Source organism: Mustela nigripes, chromosome 12, assembly GCF_022355385.1.
Source record: "Mustela nigripes isolate SB6536 chromosome 12, MUSNIG.SB6536, whole genome shotgun sequence".
Taxonomy (NCBI): domain Eukaryota; kingdom Metazoa; phylum Chordata; class Mammalia; order Carnivora; family Mustelidae; genus Mustela; species Mustela nigripes.
Genome location: NC_081568.1, coordinates 18,810,039 through 18,816,431, shown reverse-complemented (window position 1 = coordinate 18,816,431; position 6,393 = coordinate 18,810,039). Strand labels below are relative to the sequence as shown.

Here is a 6,393-nt window from a genome sequence, read left to right as displayed (position 1 = left end):
GAAAATATAAAAACTGCTGACTCGCTCCTCTCCCTTTCACTAAGAGCAGTAGGAAAAAATATGAAGAAGAATTTCAGCGTGAAGGATTTGGAATTACTTCCTGTCAACAGGGGCCCTAAAATATATGTTTTTTTGATTGAACAATAAACTTAGGTAATAAAGCAGTAAAAAATCCAATAACGTCTGATTACACAAATATTTTATGTACCATAAGTAAGTCAATATACAATTTAAAGCAAAAACAGAACCACCAATTTTTACTGTACCTTAGGTTAAATACTTTGACCATTGCACTTTGCCTTGAATTGTATATTAATAACTGCTAATCACTCTGCAATATAGTCTTTGATGAAAATATTAAACTGTTTTATTTGCTATTTGGGCACACAGATCTTAACAGAAGTTAATTCATCTTGTAAATCTTCCACCAATCTTTTAGTGAAGGTGATACCAAATCTATATCTGAAATAAAATGTTCAACAGTATATTTCCATTTGCTACATGATAATTCATTCCCCCAATTATAGAATTGAAAAATACTTTCTGCAATTATCTGATTGCTTAACATGAGGGCTTAATATTACTCAAATGGAGTCTAACTAAAAGAAAATTATCCTATGTGCTTTTAGTAGTTTTGAGGGATAAATTAAGTTAATGAAACTGAAGGAGAGAAAAGAGGTTATAATACAATTTCTGTCCTACACTGCCTTATAAAGGAAAAAATGTATATGATATGATTAATCTTCCAAGGCATCTTCAAGGTGCCAGATCAGTGAGAAGCAATGAGATGTAACTGAAGTCTTCTGATTCTCTTACGGTGATATCTGTGGGGAGACTGTTGGTTCAATTCCTCAATGTGGACATACAAAATATATATATATATATATATATATATATATATATATATATATATAACTCAAAATAATGAAGGATGTCTTGCATTGTTGATTTAAACTTATATTTAGACTACACAATTGGCTAAAACCTTGTGTGAGCCTTAAATTTTCTGTTTGTGCTCAAGACTACAAATTGCTGATACTGTTAGAAATTTTTTTCAAAAGAGGCATTTAAAAATCTCTCATTTTCTTGTCACATACTTGCATGAACTTGTTAGATCTCATTCTTTTGCGTAAATAAACCTGAGGTTTGTGATTTCTATCCCAACTGGGCAAGTCAGGATGCATGGTAACTGAGTGGTCAGTAGTCAATGTTTCATCTCTTCTGAGGCCCAGTGGCAAGGCATAAGCTGCTTCTCAAGGGAGAGTATTGTCTGCAAAGAGAGCAGGACTAACAATCCCTTGAATGAAGGGGAGAACAGGTCTACTTAAGAACACCAAAATGAACCAAAATTTATAGCTCTGGTAAATATTGATACCACAGATATTTATCCCAGTGTTTTCTAAAGAGACATAAGACAATTTGCCAGGGTAATTTACATTGGCAAATCAGACTATTTGAGAATTCCTGAATATTGGCACTGATTTCAGGACATCTCAGAACCCACTGTCCCGCAATCAGAGGAGCAGTTTATGGAGGTCAAGTGACCAATAGAATTTTAGGTCAGGTCCATCCCAGAGTGGGTAAAGGAGGTCCCTGAACCCTGAACATATCCTGTGGTAGTTCCTCCATTTAAAAATATATATTTGGAATAGCATACACAGCAACTGACAGAATATCCTGACCTCTGACTTAAGGGCTTTTCTGGTGGGAAAGCAAACCACTAGATACAGCCTCTCCCTACAAAATAGTAAATCAAAAGCAGTACTGAACCCCTGGAGAGACTGAAAAGGAGAGTACTTCCATCAAGAACTTGAAAGATTCTGTAGTGATAAGACCACCACCTCTCCATTGAACCTAACTATTTGGCCTGCACAAAAAGTGGCCAGTTTTCTGAAGTAAATCTCTCAATACATGTCTCCAACTGGTTCTGTTTCTCTGGTTTAGCACAGATTGATACAAATTTTGACACCTGAAGTGGACGGCTGCTATAATAAAAACTTGAAAATATGGATGTGGCTTCAAAATATAGTCATTAATAGAGGATTGAAGAATTTTGATAACCATTATAGGAAAGAAGGAAAAAAAAAAAACTAAATGTACTTGATCAGATTATTAGCAGGACTACGGACATTAAGTGCAGCTGAGGGCTCAGAAGGAAGTGAGGAACATGGTAGAGAAAAGCTATTTTATCTTAGAGAATATTTAGATAATCATAAAATGACTTTTGGAAGTAAGAGAACAAAAGGAAACGAGGAACACTTTATTGTAAACTGGAGAAAAGGTGATCCTTGTTACATGGTGCCAGAACACTTAGCTGAACTCATCATACAGATATGTGCAGATCATTTAAGCAACAAACTGAGTTGTTTAATGGGGAGATTTAAATGGGGGAGATTTCCCAGTGACGTGTTGAAGATATGGTCTGTTTTCTCCTTACTACTTATAGTAAAACTCCAGAGGAAAGAGACAAATTGAGGGAAGAACTGATAAGTAAAAAACAAACACACAGAAAACTCATAGCATACTGATGTGGGGAATTTTAAGCCTATCCAGATTTCAAAGGACACAAAAATGAAAAGATTTATTCTCAGTAAAGTGTGCTCTTGAGAGAAAGTCAGGCTTTAGCCACTGTCCTTGAAGTATCAGAATGCCAGCATATTCAGTCATTCAGAGGCACCTTGGAAGAGCAAGTGATGTGACAACAGACACAGAGAGAAAGAGATATGGGACAAAGCAAGCAGAGATTGGACCAATGTCTACAGGCCCAAGAATGCAAGTAGCTTAGAGAAGCTAGGAATGACTGGAAAACATATTCTTCCTTAGAGCCTCCAAAAAGATCTAAGCCCTGTCGACACCTTGATTTTAGCCTATGGAAATTGATATTGTACTTCTGAACTCAAAAACTGCAAGACAGTTAAGTTTAGTTTTTGTTTTCATAAAAGCAAATTCCATTTCATTGGATACTCTGAAGTGATTTAAAAATGCTGGAGTTTCCTGCCACATTACTGAGTTTCTGTATGAGTTATAGTAGTTTGGGGGGGGGGTGGAATCTTTTGGGTTTCCCATATAAAGTATCATGTCATCTTCAAAGAGAGAGAGTTTGACCTCTTCAAGGATACAAAATCAATGTACAAATATCCATTGCTTTCTTATACATTAACAATGGAAATACAGAAAGGGAAATTGGAGAATCAATTTCATTTACTATAGCACCAAGAACCATAAGATAACTGGGAATAAACCTAATCAAAGAAGTAAAGGATCTATACTTGAGAAACTACAGAACACTCATGAAAGAAATTGAAGACACAAAAAGATGGAAGAGCATTCCATGCTCATGGATTGGAAGAATAAACGTCAAAATGTCTATACTGCCCTGGCAGGTGAGGGGCGCGCCGGCTCCTGGGCGGCCTCAGACAGGAGCTGCTACGGTTGTTGGTTGTTTCCCACACAGAGGAGCTCTCTCATGGAGTGACTTCCTGGGTCTTCATGCAGCCACGGAGGATAAACCGTCTGTCTGGGGCTCTTTGAAACAGCGGACCAGGCCTTTGTTAATCAACCTGAGCAAGAGGAGGGTGAAAAAGAACCTGAACAAGCCCCTAGACCTACGGGCAAGGCGTTCCCTGGACCGCTGCCTCAACTTCTCTGTCTGACCTCTTGGAGGCTGAGGCCTTGGCCCCAGAGGGCAGGCCTTAACTCTGGGCCCCAGCCATCGTACACCTCGGTGCCCAGCAGCCTGTCAACAGCGGGGATCTTGCCCAAGAGCAGCAGTAGCTCCTTGAAACAGTCTGAGGAGGACTTGGACTGGAGCCAGGAAGAAGCCAGCTACCTCCGTGTCGTGGAAACAGACTCCAAGGAGGCCTATGCCTCTCCCGCCAAGGACAGGAGGCCTTCTAGCAATGGCATCCTGGATCTGCTGCAGAAGACGCCGGCTGGAGACGAGGCCCTGGAAGAGCCAGAGCTATGTGAAAGTGGCGATCTGAATGCTTCTCTGACATCCCAACAATTTGAAGAACAATCTATGTTTGGGGAAACCAGTGATGGCTTGAGTAACCTGCCCAGTCTTTTTGCCTACCTCCTCACCATTCACCTGAAGGAAGGCCGGAACCTGGTCATCCGGGACAGCTGTGGGCAAAGTGAGAGGGCAACTGTGTCCTAGAAGCTGGCTGGCCTCCCCATCCCCCAATGCAACTGCTGTGCTTGGTTGTCAGGCAACTGTTTACCTTAGAGGTAGAGCGCCCCCCAAGGTTCTGAGCCTTCTTCAGTTGAGACCCAGAGAACACTGGCCTTTGGAGGCAGAGCTAGGGAGCTCTCCACAGCCGTGGATGGCCTCCTGCCTGCCATAGATCCATTTCCACTTGGTTCTAGACCACCTGTGCGGTCCTCCGCTGGTGATTTCTAAACGCTGGAGACACGTTTCAGGTCTCCGTGGATTTCCCTGGGAGATCCTGGTATAAACTGTGATGATACTGGTTTTGCCAGTGAAGAAACAACACATTTTGAGAAGGGTGAAGGTGTCAGGCGAAAGGTGTTTCGCCCACGCTGAAGTCTGTGGGAAAGGCAGTGAGAATATGGAACCGCTGACACAAGCTGATGATGCCCGAGGTCTGCCCGGGGTGGAGGCCAGTCTTCCCACCTTAAAATCCTCGCGCTTATCAGCAATAAATACAAACCACTGTAGGTTGTCTCTTCAGAATACTGGTGACTTTCTGAAAAAGTTACTGAAGGGCCAGCCTCCTAAATCGTCTCAAGAGACTGGTGACAGACCCATCTTCAAAGCCTCAAAGAATGGAGAAGACATTTGGGAGAAAAGCCTGGGTGATCTGAATGAAAACCCTCCTGATCTCCAGAGTCCAGAACGGCTCGCCCAAGAAACTGCGAGATGGAAGCAGAGACTCCAAGAAATGCAGCAGGAGAAAGAAAGGCTTGAACAGTCAAACGCAGGATTCCAACAGGCCCTGAACGAGAAGGTCAGCCAGTTAGTACCGGTGGGTGAAAACTTGCTGAAGACCTTCCCCGGGCCCACTCACCTTGGAGATCATTTGGGTCATGTCAACTGTGAGGTCGAGGAAAAGAGGGAAACAGAAAATGATGATGGCCCCATCCACGGGTCAGAGGGTGATCTGAAGGGTGTCACTGATGATGCTGATTCCAACGTGTCCCTTCAAAGTGCTGAAGCGAAAAAGCAGGAACTAGCCAGACAATTGCAGGAAGGAAAGCAAATGAATGAGGAGCTTATGGGACAAATAACAGATCTTCAAGCCAAGGAGGCCTCTTTGCAGCGTGAAAATTCACAGCTTGAAGAGAAGATTCAGCAGCTGAATCAGAAGCTTCAAACTCTGCCTAAATTATATCAAGAATGCATCAGCCCCATTGAGAGAAAATGGTCTGAGGCAGAAGAGCAGTGTGCAGACATTAAGTGGAATCTTTCCTGCACACGTAGAAACATCAAGGCCATGTCTCAGACTCTAGACTTCTACAAGGAGATCGCTGAAGACACCAGGAGACAATTGGAGGAAAATGCCATGCACTATCAAAAGGGGATCCTCTTCCATGCAAAGAGAGCTCAGGAAAGCTGGATGGCAGCTGTGCTGACCGAGAGAAGCCTCACGGAGCTAAAGAAAGAAAGTGATTACAACAGGCAAATGTTGGCCAAAGCGGAGTCCAACTTCCAGCTTTTCCCAAGTGGCCCTTTTACTCCTGCTCCTCCACCAGCTGCCCACAGAGACCCAGTAGTGTCAGAGAACCCCTGGATCATCAGCACCCCCAGGAAGGAGAAGAGCCAGGACTTGAGGGCCCAGGCAGCTGGGCCACACCACCAGAGACCCCTGCGGATTTGACTGAGCTCACCGCAGGCCGGTCCTGAACTCCCACAACCACAGCATAACATCTGCATGTGTTTTCTGTCTTTAAAGTTATTTTGACTTATCTCTTTTTAGTTTAGGTATTATTTAGATAGATATTTAGATAGTTATTTAATTGATCGTACAATTGCTTTTATTCAAGTAGATTTAGCATTATAGTTTTCAGATAGTATTTTTCCATTAAAGTGTCATTTCCTATAATTCTTACAGATGTATTATTTTCACCAGACCCTCTAGAACTAGAAAATATTAAGTTAAATATTTAAGTTAAAGATCTCCAGTTACTTTAACAACTATCAAAATTTGGCATGGATACAAACATTTAAAATAATCAACATTTTTTTAAGAACATTTTTCTATGGCATGAACATTTTTGTGTGCTGTTTTCATACACATAAGCTTGTATTAGACATCTGCACAAGTAAATTAATATGTATCTGAATAAATTTTGATTTGAAAAACTGGGGAAAAGAAAACCCTAAAACAACAATTTCCTATTCCAACTTCATAAAATTTTGATTATCTTAGC

At 41.6% G+C, this 6,393-nt stretch overlaps 1 pseudogene; it reads left to right on the top strand.

Moving 5' to 3' along the window:
• The first annotated feature begins 3,362 nt into the window (after positions 1-3,362).
• LOC132027474 (multiple C2 and transmembrane domain-containing protein 2-like) lies at positions 3,363-4,159 on the top strand (annotated as a pseudogene).
• Positions 4,160-6,393: the final 2,234 nt, after the last annotated feature.